Source organism: Parasteatoda tepidariorum, chromosome 2, assembly GCF_982258835.1.
Source record: "Parasteatoda tepidariorum strain Cologne lab strain chromosome 2, Ptep-v5.0, whole genome shotgun sequence".
NCBI lineage: Eukaryota > Metazoa > Arthropoda > Arachnida > Araneae > Theridiidae > Parasteatoda > Parasteatoda tepidariorum.
Window position 1 is genome coordinate 125,984,741 of NC_141756.1, and position 15,534 is coordinate 126,000,274.

A 15,534-nucleotide genomic window follows, 5' to 3' on the forward strand; every position below is an offset into this window, starting at 1 on the left:
GTTTGGCCTTACTAGCTCTAACTAATATTGGATCATTTCTTTTTGCGAGATATTCTAAGACATTTGTTATTTTCTATAATGACTTTCCTCAGTTTTTGCAGTGAATTTACACGAATTTAAAACTATTATCGAAATGCCAGTTTGCGCGATTGCAACTTGCAAAAATTCTGATATAAAAACAAAAGGAAAAAGTATAATTTTTCGCGTGTTCCTTAAAGAAAATGAACAACTATGTAAAGAATGGATTCCGAAATGACACAGTTAATATAAAACCGCAATACGTTTATTCTGTCGTAAAGAACTTTTATAAAAATTCATTATCTAAATAGAAACCGCCTCGCTACTTCATAAAGAAAGGCAGGTGAAGAGAATTAAAAAATAGATAAAGTCAAAGAAAATTAAAATGTAAGTAAAAAGTTTAAATAAAATATATAGTATATAGTTGAAATTCTCCTAATTTCATAACATATTTTTTAATGTAGTTATTCTAAATATTTATGATTTTTTTTAAAAATTATATTCTCTTCAATTTAAATATCTATATATTATATCATCGTAAATTTAAATGTCTATAAGCAATTGTAAAATTTCTGATGTCATTATGAACCTAAATTATTATTTTGTTTCAGTAATTAGCGTTTAAGGTTGATGTTTCCTAATGATTAAGTATGAACAAATTGCTATTAACGACATATTTTAAAATCAGGGATTCTAAATTTAACTTAACTTATCTTTATAAAAGAATATGTAGATAAAAAAAAGTGTCGATATATGCATTCATTTTTCTTAATAGTTAAAGTTAAAACTGAACTTTTTAAAATAAAGTATTTATAGTGTCATTTTCACCAACTAGCAAAACATTTTTATAAGTTTAAAATGGTATTTTTTTAAAATAATAACCAAGAAAGTTTTTTTTGAACTATGTTTATGAACGGAAATAATGTGTTAATTACGTAAAGTTTGAAGGCTAATAACCAGAAAAAGTCTAACTTATTTTTACAAGAGAAAAATGCAAAGTTATCATATCTTTGCTTGCAATCTCCGAGATCTGTAGACACAGTGACGTCATGAGGAGGGAAATCGTAGCTTCAGCTCTAAGAGCGGAGTGAACTAGCCCTTGTATTCTCTTTAGCCCTGTAACTAATCACCCTAATCGATAATACCGAGAAATAACAAGTATCAAGCAAATTTAAAATCTAAACACGTCCCTTATGAATCTATATAGATAAAATTTAAAAAAAAAAATCGATATTTATTATTCTAATTTACTGTTATACGAAAAAAAAAAAACACGTTCTTACAATTTACTACTTTATGTTCAGCACAGCATTTTCGGCTCTTGCGTCATTAAATTAATTGTATTTGCGAGGACTAGATTTAATTTTAAAGTTTATGCTTTGGAGGTTAATGAAGACACAACACAAAATATTATTTTAATTGCATCCACCTGTACATGAATACCCTGTATAATATTATTTATAACGAATATTAAAAAAGTATTGGCACATTATTTCAGTATTAATTATTAAATGTCTTTCTCTTTTGGCAAAGGAGAGATTAAGATTGGGGGGAAAAAACAAACAATTTCCTTGAGACAACACCATTTTAACAGATGGTGGGGTTTTAAATTGATACGGAATTGTTAATTAGTAAGGTCTGTTTAGTCTGTATTACGACTTTCTAGTAAATCCCGGATCATGGTGAGATCTCCAGATATGAAGTTACAGACTTGAGATAAACACTTTATAAAACTTATAAAGTGTTACACTTTATAAAACTTTTAAAACTTTACACTTTATAAAACTTTTGACAAAGGAAAAACTAGCTTCTAGAGCAGGGGTTTCCAACTTAAATGAGGCCGGGGACTGCTATTAAAAACACCAGTCAAATGGCGGGCCGCAAGTTAACTAAAATTTTATATAGGACTGTTTTTGGTTTGATGGAACATTAAATATTACTGTCAGATTTTTATCAAAGGTTTTTTAATATTAAAAAGCAAAATAACAAGCATTACAAATAATGTTACGTATCATTTTGAATCTTCTCTTAATCAGAAACTTAGAGACAAGATTTTTTTTCTTTTAAATTTAATTCTGTGATAAACTAAAAAAAATTTTCCGACGTATTAGGAATTATCGCAACAACAAAACAAAAAAATTTCGAGCACCTGAGATTAATTTTTTTCTCTTTTCCGCTCATGCGATAGGAATTTAGATAAAACATGGTATTCATTCCCTCTTTTATGCGTTTGAAAATTTACAAACGTAAATAATTTCGTCCAAAATGAGTGATTTCAAAAAGTTAAATGGGAGAATTTCTTCGAGAAAGTTTATGATACGCACGTGCTAAATTATATTCACAAAATACAAAAAAAAAAAAAATACTAAATAATTTTTGTATTTGAATAAATATTTCCTAGGATGCAAAACCTGTGAAAAAAAAACTTTTTTGCACCGTTGGTATGTTAAATTTCACAGAAAAAACGAAATTAGGTTTCTTTAAACGAATGAAAAGTAATTTAAACCCATATAGATTTTTTATGAAAATTGTCCGCCAAAAATTAAAACTAATATATTTCAGTTCGAGGGCCGTCAGTTGGTAACCACTGCTCTAGAGCGTTGTTTGACTCTGCTGTCAAGTCTGAGACTCCCATGGATGTGCATGTCTTCACATTGAATCATTTTCTGCTATCTCTGGAGGACCAGCAAATCAAATTTTTCATGTTCCACATTTTACCTTTGGAAATAAAACATTTTATAAGATTAACATGCATAACATTGTTCAAATTTATAAGCTAAACAAATAAATTTTGCAACTAAACGAGATTAAATAAATATGTTTTACTGATATTTTGACTGATACTAATGTAATTAAGTAAAACGACACGCGAATAGTAAGTACATTTTGACAAAACTAATTATGAATGGCAAATATTAGTTGTAGTAATATTCGATTAAATCTTATAAAAATTTTTGTTACTTTTTTCTTCTTCCAAAAACAAAAATTTAACAAACTTTTTACTAATTACGAAACAGAACAAAAAAAATTTTTGCATGTTATAAAATTTAATTCTGCTATTGGACGACATAAACTAAAAATATTAATAAAATATACTAATCAATACGAATGTAATTCTAAAGTAAAACTAATTTAAAAATTAAGCGTGGAAATTACTTCGAAAAGACGTAAATTACAAAAACTGTAACTTAGACAGAAATAGGATAATAATAAATTGAAAATAATAATAATATTGGTGTAAACTGCTTTGAATAGTGAGTTGGAAAATAGGGATATCAACCTGAAAAACTTTTGTTTTAATGAATGGCTAATGCTTTAAATAATATGCTAACTAATTAGTATGTTTATTAAGTTATGTAATTAGGCACCAAAGCATGCTTCCTCTTAATAAAAGTTTGACAGATTTGGAATTCAAATTCCCAAAATCCTAGCCTTAATTTAATAATCTTATGCTTCACATTTTACACGTTATTTTTCTTATGATTTACTTTTTCTTTACGCCTGATTTTTATTTACGAGGGACTTTTGCGCTTTATATATTTACTTTTGTCTTGTTTTCACGAGTTGCTCTTTTTCATTCCCTTTACTAAAGGCTTTCCCACATTTTCTTTTCATATGTGTTACTTTTACATTTAAGCGTTACTTTTCTTTATGCTTCAAGTCTCACTGTTATTTTAGATTTTACGCATTTCTTCATATGTTTCTTTGCCACGTTTACATTTTTATGAGTTATTTTTCTCTTTGTTTCAGTTTAAACACATTATTATTTTTTATTCTCTACTTTTTCTACGAAAAAATAAAATAAACGTGTTAAAATAACACTACTTCAATGTGTTTATTTAACTTTTTTGTGTTACTCTGTTTTCCTTATTATTATTTACATTAGTGCGGCATACGTGCTCATTGTACTTGTTATAGTAAATTACGAGTTACATTTCATTATGCGTTATGTTTTTGTGTTCAGTTTTATTATTTGTCACTTTTACGCTTTTGGTTTTATTATGCAGTAGTTTTAAGCATTTATTTGTTCATGCGTTATTTCTTTTACTTGTGAAATTAACGGATTAGTCCTATTTATCGTTACATTTACGCGTTATAATACAAGCATCTTTAGTTATGTGTTTCTTTTAGGCGTACGCTTTTTTTTCGGGTTACTTTTCGTTATGGGTTCTTTATAAATTTTATTAATTATTTTTTAATATATTTATGCTTTACTTTTCAAGATTATTTTTAATTTAACACATTATTTTATTTTTCCGCTTATTTTCTTACGCAAATTCTTTTAAAACTTATCTTACGGGTTTTTTCTTCCATACGATATTATATTGTTTGCAAGTAAGAACAAATATTTGTTTCACGAAGAAAAAAGTGCAAATGTAACTCATTCCTTTCTTATGAATTATATTTGCACGGCATACGCGCTTTTTTTACGCGTTATTGTACAATACGAGTTACATTTTTTATGGGTTACATTTTCTCATTTAGTTTTCTAATTTTTTACTTTTATTATGCAGCAATTTTAAGCACTTATTTTACTTATGTGCGCCATACTTTTACTTGTTACTTTCACGCATTAGCTCAATTTACGCGTTTACTAATGTTTTACTACTTACTCGTTACTAACTAATTTTACTTTACTATTTACACTTTATTTTCTAACGCGTTACTTTTCTTATGAGTTAATATTTAGAGTTACTTACCTTTACGGGTTATTTATAAATTGTATAATTTACTTTTTAAGATTTTTGTGTTAAATTTTTTGTATTAAGGTTTTTTTTTATGCGTTGTTATATTTTAAGAATAAACGGGAAAAAAAAATTTTATGAAGGAAAAAGTACCATGCTAATATATCTCATTCCTTTCTTATGAATTCGATTTGCACGGTATACGCTCTTTTTACATGCTATTTTACAATAAGGGTTAAATTTTGTATGCGTTACATTTTCTCGTTTAGTTTTTTTCTTAGTTACTTTTACTACGTAGTAATTTTGAGCATTTATTTTGCATATGTGCTACTTACTTTTACTTGTTACTTTCACGCATTAGCTCAATTTTTGCGTTATCGTACATTACACTTTACTTTTTATTCGTTATTTTATCGCATTACGATTTTTTTTATGATTAAAATTGCGCAATTTTTAGTTTTTAAAGTGTTACACTTTTATGCGTTAATTTACTTTTCTTCTGCGTTTTTCTTTAGCTTTCATGAATTATATATATTAGTTTTACGTATTTGTATTTATTTAAGCGTTGCTTTTTTTTTTTTATATAGATTCCTTACTTTTGTATATCCATTACTGCAGTTTGTAATGCGCTACTTTTACTTGTTTTTTTCTTTGTGCCTAACTTTTTTGCGCTACTTTTATTCTAAGCGTTAAAAACGTCTTTTACTTTACATGTTATGTTAGCATTTCTTTACGGTTTATATTTATGGATTTACTCCGTATGCGCAACTTTTTCGATTTAAATTCACGGGTATATTTCATGCGTTATATTTTTTATGTAATAATTTTACACATTTTTCTTCGGTGTTACTTTTCTTAATGCTTTAATTTACGCACAATTTATTTCTATTTTATTCTCAACTTCTCTTCATGCTTTACTTATTACCCATATAATTTTCTTTTCATTATTTTTACTCATTATTATTAATTGCGCGTATTTGCTTTTAATGTTAATTTTTTACTTTACTTTTCTTAAGCATTTTATATTTTCTTTTTAGCCTTACTTTTACGCGTTTACTTTTTGTGCTTTTTTCATTTTTACGCTTGTACTTTTTTAATAAGCGACCTTTTTTATTCGTTACCATCACGTGTTATTATATTTTACGCGTTGCTTCTTTTAATATGTTACCCTTCAGAATATTATTTTTTCATATGTTACTTTTCTTGTGAACTTGTTTTGAATCTTTCCGTCCGAACTCCTTTAAATTGTTAAAGCTAATTTAGAATTTACACGTACCCTTTTCTTGTTACTTTTCTTTATGGGCAATTTTCAAATACTTCTTAATTTACCTTTTAATACTTTTTTGCATTATTTTTACGCATTTAGTTTTATTATGCTTTACTAGGCCAAGCTTTTTCTTATCGGTAACTTTTTCTCATACGCGATATTATAATTTACCCTTTACTTTTGTTGTGAGTTACATTTACGAGGAATACGAGGCTCATTTTACATGGCATATTTGCTTTTTATACGTGCTACTTTCATTATGCTTTACAATTAGTTTTAAGAGTTACTTTCACATTTACTTTTTTATGCCTTAAGTTTCATGTTTGTTTTAGATTTTACACTTTCTGTGTTTATCTTACGCGTTAAATTTTTTATACGGTAACTTTGTGGTTACAATTACGAAATTACGTTTCTTTTGCGTTACTTCTTCGATGCATTAGTTTATACACATCTCATTTTAAACATTTTACCTTTATAATGTAAACTTTACTTTTTTATATGCGTTATTTATACGTCTTAAATTTCTGTATTAACGTTATTTTTGCTTTTCTTATGAGTTTCTTCCTTTATGCTTAATTTTTATGGCTTACATTTGCTTTATTATACATTTTACAATTTTACTTTTGAATTATTCTTTCGTGTCTTACGCGTTTTTTCCCCATCTGGAGCTTCACATACTCGTCATTATATTCTATGCGTTACTTTTCTTAAAGCGTTACGTTTAAGAATTTACATTTCTAAGGCGTTTGTTTTGTACTGCAGTATTTTTACACGTTGCTCTATTTTATTTCCCTTTACTTTTTAACGTATTTTTCTCTTTAAAAGTTTACCATTACACGTTTACTTTCTATTTTTATTCCCTACTTTTCTTAATTTTTCGTGTTTCTATTCTTATGCATTATATACATCATTTTATTATGCGTTACTTTTCTTAAGCGTTATTTTTACTTTTATGGGCTATACATACTTTTATGCATTAAAAAATTCACTTTTACGAGTTACTTTTTTTAAGGGTAACTTTCTAGTCTTCATTTAATGACACGTTTCTTTTAAGCGTCGCATTGACGTTATATTTTCAATTCATTTGTTTCAATTTACACTTTTAAATATAAGCTACGTTTGCAAGTTTTATCTTATATGTTTCACATTTACCCGTTAATTTTTTAAGTGTTATGTCATATGTAATGCTCTTGCGTTACTTAATAAACTCGCATTTTTCATGCGTATTTCTATTTTAAGAGGTATTTTTCTCTAGGCGTAATTTTTGTTATTCGTTACTTATACCTTTAATCATGCCTTGCTGCTCTATTTTCTTTATTCCATACTTCAAGTGTTACTTTTCTTATGCATTACTTTTACTTTTGCGCATGGGTTATATTATGCTTTAAATAGCTTACTTTATATTTCACACTTTATATTTTTTATACTTCAGCTTATGTTTTACATTTTACTTTATATTTCACGACTTACTTTATTATACACTCTTTATTTTTTGACTTTCGATTTGTTTTGCTTTTCTTTATCCTATAGTTTACTTTGTTCTTTACTTTTTACTCTGCTTTATTCGTATATTAAGTTTTACATTTCGTTTAAGCTTCGCATTACACGCGCTTTTTCTTATACGGTTTTCTTTACTTTTTATTTTAAATGCGCTTTACTTTTTTTTTCCTTCTAAATATGATAAGCTATATTTTTATTTTATATTTTGTGCTTTAGTTTTTTTAATACTTTACACTTCAAATGACATTAAAATTGACTTTTTTTACACACATTTAATCGAGGCTTTACTCTAAACTTTACCTTAGTCCTTACTTTATTAATTTTTACGTACTTTATATGGCGCATAACTTGTTATTTTACTATATACTCTACACTTTTTGTTTACTTTAGGCATTAATTAACACACATTTTACCTTATTTTATACATATTTGACTTTTCTTGAAGCGCATTTTGCTATATTTTACTTTAGATCCTACGCTTTACTATAACTTTACACATTACTTTATATTTTACTCTCTACACTTTTTTTTTATTTTACTCTTTAAACTCTTAAATTTAACCATTAACATACTTTTTGCTTTATTTTTATTTTATGCTTTACACTTATTTTTTTTACGTTTTACCTTATTTTAGTTTTTATCTTACGCTGCAATTCACATTTCATGTTTTACTTCACTTTCCTTTTGTTTGATTTTTCTTTATTTTATATTTAATTATTAACTTGGCACTTTAGATTTTACGTATTTTTACACTTAGTTTACGTATTTACTTTATATTATAACTTACTCTCAGCTATGTTTTACAATATATTTTCCAATTTACATGCATATTTCTTTAAAATGTATTTTATATTCCGGGCATTTATTACGCATTTTACTTAACTTCATATTTTACGCTTTTACTTTCGATTACTATATTCTTTAGTTTACATTTTTCACATTACGTTTTATTTTATGTGTATTTTTCTTTACTTTACATTTTACCCTTTACATTCTACTTTACTTTAAACACTACTATATGCTTTAATTTACTTGACGATTTCACTTTGAACTTTACTGATATACATTGATATCTTCTTTACTATACACTTTTCTTTTTACTAAATTTTACATTTGATTATACTTTTTGCTATACTTCCGCTTTACTTATTAATTTTTTGATATTTTGCATTTTGCCACTTTTTAATTTATGATTCACGTCGTATTTTATGCATTAGTTTTCTTTTTCACTTCCTACTTCATGTTTTACTTGATATGTTGCGCTTTACATTATTCTATGCAATACTTTGCTTTTTATTTTATAATTTACGTTTTACTATACCTTGCTTTTACTTGATATATTACGCTTTACATTATACTTAACAATAAGGTTGAGGATATACTGCTTACTTTACATTTTACTTCATATTTCATTTTATACTTCCCGTTTAGCTTTACCTTTTACAATAATTAATTTTTTAATTTACACAATATTTTTTTACTTTTCTCTTTAAACTTGACTTCATACTTAACGCTTTTCTTTCTGTTATAATATATATTTTATTTTACCTATAACTTTCAGCTAAATTTATATTAATTGTTCTTTACACACTTTTTAACTTTATGTTTTACCCTTTACATTACACACTTTATAATTTAACATTTATCTTACGCTTAAGTTTACTTCACATTTTAACACCAACTTTATTAATTTCCCTTTTTTACATTAATTTTTACTTTATACACTATTTTTTTTAATTTTATACGCCTCAGTTAATACTTTAAATTTTGCGCTTTTTTTTTATTATTTACATTGTTTTTATACGCTTCACTTAATACTTCTGGCTTTGCGTTATACTTTGTGCTTCATCTTCTACTATTTTGCGCTTTTTTTTTTCATTTCAAAAATTAGTTACATTTTATGTTTCACGCTTTAATTTATATTTGACGCTGTTTATGAACAGAAAACTATTTAACGATATATAATTTTATTTTAACCGCATTTTAGGACCATAGCAGAATGAACAAGTTTTATCTACGCTTCAACAAATTTAACTTTTCAAACTTTGAGATTTTCACATGAATTATTTTAATTGGATATTGAATCATACTTAGTTGGGAAATTTGAGTAAAACATTTATTTACTTTTGCTACAAAAGATTCACTTCGAAATGGTTTTATTTGCATTATTAGGGAACACCGTTCTCTATCAGAACGTGATAGTCGAAATTGTTACCTATAATTTATTAAAATTTTTTTTATCTATATTTCGGCAATCTACGTAAGATTTTGATCTAGAAGAAAAATTTATCATTTCATTTTATTTCTATAGTGAATTTTTTTTTCTTCTCCCCGTAATAAAAAAAACTTTTTTTCTTAAGAAATAAAAAGTTGGTTTTAACCTAATTAAGAAGGTGTCAAACAATTCTGAACAAAAACGATTGCTTTCTTTGAGTTTTTTTTTTTTTTTTTTTTAACAAATCTAATTTTTAGGCTAATTCTTGAATGCAGTTTCATTTAAGTACAGGAAGAGATGTTATGCTATTAATATACTTCTTTATTGGTATTAAGTATTATTATTATTTTCCTGAAAACTTACATTAATGCTGGTTGAACACGAAGATTATTAAATTCTTTGAGTGTTTATATAACTTACCTTTTTAAAAAAAACTATGATGTCAGCTCTTGGTTGGATTTATGATTCCTAAAGATTTCGAAAGCTGAAAAAATAGGACATATTAATTAGAATTATATAAATATTTATGCAACACGATAATAAGGGCTGTTTAAACATTACTTAACGGGGATGAGGTTCACCAATTTGCTTATGGTGGTTGACAATGGACAGACAGGATGAAAGCTTACGTATGTCATTAAAGTCGCATAATTTCAAGTTGCTTTTTTTTAAAAGGAAAAACCGAGACAAAAATTATAATTTGAGAAAAATTACATTTGAAACAATTTCAAATAAAATTTTGGAGAAGGAAAAATTTTCGCAAAAAATTGTTTTTATGTGTTCAAGAATTTTAGCTATTTTAGAAAAACAGCAAAGATTCCGTAAAAATATTCTTCTCAAATTCTATAAAATTAATTGAAATATCTACTATTTTCTTGAGGAGTTACATTATTTATTTGAATGAAATTCTAAAATTACATTGCTTCAAAAAAAGTTAAAATTAGAGTAAGTTAGTGCGTTACTTTTTTACGTAAGCAGAGGAGGTGATTTGTTTACTTTTGCTGACAAGGAGAGAGAGGAAGACTAATAAAGCTAAAAAACAGGCTTTATTTGAACGACCTCATATAAATAGAAATAGTATTTCAGTTTCAGGATTTTTAAGTTATCTGTAAAAATGTTGGATGTTTAAAATATTTGTTGTTTATTATGAAGAGATTTATAAAGAAATCTAGAGAATTTTAATCATTAAATTTAGAATTACATAATTAATTTTTACGAATAATCAAAATCAGAAATTTATAACTAACTTCACTTTATTCGTAAATGATTCTACTAATGTTTTAATGTTTTCTGCACGATTTTTATCCTAACTACTTTAATCTATAAAAAAAGGAGCCAAACATTTCAGAGAAGGACCTATTTAAAATAATTAAAAAGTATGAAATTAAAATATTTTAACTTATTTGCTGACTTGTTGACTTTGGCATCACATTGAAAATTTTTATATTGCGATAGCATAATTCATATTTCAAGCTGTTAAATATTTTTCGGAAGCACGTTACATTGAAAAAAAATTAGAAGTTTCAATTTTTAACTACATCATTTAAAAGTTATTAAACCAAAATGTATTGCTCATTCTCTTAATATAAAAACTAGCGAAAATGTAAGAAAAACGACCAACTCTATATTTGTTAAACTTTTTAGAATAAGGTATTTATCTTTGAAACCGATTAAGAGTTTTCTCTTGAAGGGCTAATTTAACAACTTTTAATAAGTTATTTTTTTAAATTATAAGTAATAACCTTTTTAAAGTTATTTTTTTCATACATTATTATTGCGTGGTAACTTTTCTTATGCGCTATTTTTACTTCTACACGTTAGACAACTTATTTTACTCGTTATATAATTTACTTTTACCTTCTATAATTTTACTTTTTTCTTTTACTTATGAATTTCTTTGACACGTTAAGTTTTATGCATCAATTTTACGGTATATTTTTATTTATGTTTTAATTTGCATACATTTTACTTTATATTCATTTTTCCACTGAGCTAACGCGTTTAATCTTTTATGCATAACCTCTACCAGTTAATAATTTTTTTTCGATATTTTATGTATTACTTTCATATGCGTTAACATGTACTTTTTACTTATGTATTACATTTTTCCATTACTTTTATTTATGCATTGCTTTTACAAGTTTACCTTTTTTATACTATACTTTTATTTTTTTTTTGTATTGCTCTAGTGTATTTTTTACTCCATACTTAAAGCTTTCTTTTACTTTATTGTTGCTGTTGTAGTTCATTTACGTCGCATTAGAGCTGCACAATGGGCTATTGGCGACGGTCTGGGAAACATCCCTGAGGATGATCCGAAGATTCTTTTACTTTATATCTTATGCGTTAATTTTGTTATGTATTTCTTTTCCACGTTATACTTTAAGCGGTATTTTTCTTGAAGCGTAGCATTTACGTAATATTCGCATATTTTAACGCTTAATTATATTTTACGCGTTACTTTTCTTTATTTTAGTTTAACATTACTTTCACGTGCTCGCTTTTAGGCCTTACATTTTACTAGTAACTTTTCTTTACGCATTGTTTTTGTTATGCGTTACTTTTACTTTTGATCTACTACCTTGATTACTCTATAATTAAGTTTTCCTTTAATTTATATTTTACTCGTTAATTTTCCTACACGCATGACTTTATCGCGTGCACGCTTTTTGTACATATTTTACTTTGCTTTTCTACAAAATTCTCATAAGCAGTTATCGTTTCTTATGTGTTTCCCAAACTTATGAGTTTTGTGTACCCTTTCTAAATTTTTCGTAACGCTGTGTACCACTAATAAAATAATGAATGTATTTTTTACTATAAAAAAATTGCACAAAAGTTAAAAATCACAACTGGCTGTTGACACCACTCATTATTAACTGATAACTCTGCAAAAAATAGCCAATAGAAAAATACGTAATCGTAAATTTTCATGGCTATCTTTGTTTTGAAATAACAATTTTTGAAAGTTTCGTTTGTTGCAGGATATTTCTCATAATGCGTACCCCCACTAAACTGTTCCCGTACCCCTGAAGGTATGCGCATCACACTTTGGGAAACACTGTTGTAGGGTATCTACCACTACAAAAGTACAATTACAATTCATTAGTATATAAGACGTGTCAACTCGATTCTATGATGGGTTTTCATAGATGAAGGTTGACATTGTTGATCCGGACGTGATGTGAACTCGTCTATCTTGACAGTAACGCCCACTTCGATCTAGAAACGCCTATTTCGATGGATGGTCCACATTGAACAATTGACTTGCTACTTGTGACTGCGACATTATTCACCTCCTCGCACTGTTGCTACTCAGTCTCGTCTCGATCACGCACAACGTCGGCTTGCATACATACACTCGACTGCTAACGGCAACACAGGAGTGACAACGACCGTGCTCTTAATACAGCTCTCACGATCAGCAAAAGAAAGGTGATCTTAATACAGCTCTCCCAGAAACAGCAATGAATCAACTAGTGGTATCCGTCCATCGAATTCTATTACAGATACAATTCTGGTGGGGGAGTACTGTAGGGTATCTACCACTACAAAAATACAATTCATTAGTATATAAGACGTGTCAACTCGATTCTATGATGGGGTATCTTTTCATAGACAGACATTGTCTTTACTTATTGTCCGCCTTATAATGATCGTCTTTATGCGTTAAAATTCCGCATTTTATGCCATACCTTTGGTTATTCCTTACTTTTACGCGTTCACTTTAAAGTTATAATTTTTTCACGTTTCTCTACTTCATTACTTACTCGCTTTTTTCTTTACCCCTTTCCTTACTGAAACTTTATCTTTCTTAACTTTTTTTTATGCGTTACTCGCATTTTTCTTATGAGTAACTTTTACTCGTTTACTTTTTTTTTTAATCCATTACTGTTACACGCTCTTGTTATATTTTAAGCGCTACTTTTCTTCATGCTTTAATTAACACCTTTTTAACACTGATATTTATATTTCACACTTTAATCTTTACTTTTTAAAATAGTTTATTTTTTAATTTACATTTTGCCTTACTTCTCAGTCTATATTACAAACTTTTTATTTTACTTTACTTTAGATGCTTTTTTACGTTTCTATCTACTAAACATTACAAGCTATATTACGCTTATTTTTACTTAGTACTTCACTTAATATTAAAATATAATTAGCGTTTTTTTATACGCAGTTTTAGTTTATTTAAGCTTTAACTTTACTCATTAGCGTACACTTAATATATATTTTACTTTATACTTCATAATTTTTTCACGCTTCAAAAAACACACTTTTTTCCTTATTTTACTTTCCGTTTTGTGCTTTATTTATATTTTACGCTTAATTTAACCTTTTAATTTACTCATTTTTTTAGATTTTATTCTCTACGCTTTTATATTTTACTCTTTATGCTTTTATATTTTCCCCTTTACTTAACATTTTCTGCTTTATACGCTACATTATTTTTTAGGCTTTACTTTTTATTTTCTGCTGCATATTACTTTTCACGTTTTATTTTACCTACTAATTTACTGCTTTTTTTTTCTTTACTTTCCACTTTATAGAGCGTTTCACTCGTCTCTGCACTTTAAATTGTACACGTTACTTTAAGTATTTACTTTATACTCTAATTTACAGTATAATTTGCTCTAAAACAGGGGTTTCCAACTTACATGAGGCCGGGGTTCACAATTAAAAACACAAATCAAATGGCGGGCCGCAACTTTATCAAAATTTTATGTAGGACTCTTTTATGTTTGAAGGAATATTAAATATTACTGTCAGTCTTTTACCAAGTTGTACAAAACAAAAGTATTGAATTACAAATTAAAATAAGAAGAAGATTCTTAAAAATATTTAATTGTTATTAATAATATTTAAAAAAATATTAAATAAATAATAAAAATTTGGGCTACAATAACTGTAATGTGCAGCAATGTATTAAACGATTAATGTGCAACAGATATCTAATTGTTAAGATATAAAATTTTAAAAAGTTTGGTACTAAAACTTACATAGTAGCACACAAAATATTCAATAAGAAAATTGAGGCTTGTCTGCTGCAACCATCAGTGAATAGATATTTACATTTCAAATTTACAAATGTGTGTGTAAATATATTCGCCCAAAATGAGTGGTTTCAAAAAGTTAAATCGGAGAATATTTTCGAGAAAATTTCTGATACGCACATGCTAAATTATATTCACAAAATACAAAAAATTGAAAAAAAAAAGAGCAACATACATGATAATTTTTGTATTTTAATAAATATTTTCTTGGATGCAAAACCTGAGAAATAAATTTCTTTGCACCGTTGGTATGTTAAATTTCACAGAAACGAAGAGATTAGGTTTTTATTAAAGAGAAAAGTATTTTAAACTCATATAGATTTCTTACGAAAATTGTCCGCAAAAAAATAACAACTAATATATTTTAGTTCGCGGGCCGGATGCGGCCCCCGGGCCGCCAGTTGGAAACCCCTGCTCTTAACAGCTTTCAGTTGTTTCTTTTAGTTTTTAATTTAACACATTTATTACTTTTACTTGACTTAATATTCTGCTATATGCTTTATTTTTCTTGTTTACACTCTTATTGCCTTTCATTTTATTCGCTTTTCTTCTTAACTATACATTTACGCTCTAATTTATGCTTTGCAGCAACTTTATTTTATGCTTAGTTATTTTCATGCTTTTACTTTGAACTAAATTATTCTGTTATATAATGTTTACCTATCAATTTTTTACTATCTTCATCATTTGATCAAACGTTGCACTGTACTTCCGACTTTACTCTGAGCCTGGTGCTTTATTTTGTGTCTAACAAAGTAATTTTTTATTTACTTCGCGCTTAATCGTTTCATA

General features: G+C 27.0%; 1 long non-coding RNA gene across 1 annotated transcript in view; it reads right to left on the reverse strand.

The window, feature by feature from the left end:
- Positions 1 to 2,605: 2,605 nt before the first annotated feature.
- The window catches only part of LOC147816179 (uncharacterized), a 33,950-nt gene continuing 21,021 nt past the window's right edge, over positions 2,606 to 15,534 (reverse strand). Inside the window, exons 3-4 of the long non-coding RNA XR_015431858.1 lie at positions 10,106 to 10,169; positions 2,606 to 2,736 (exon numbers count right to left, since the gene is read on the reverse strand). This is a non-coding gene — a long non-coding RNA (uncharacterized LOC147816179). The remainder of the gene's footprint in view (positions 2,737 to 10,105; positions 10,170 to 15,534) is intronic.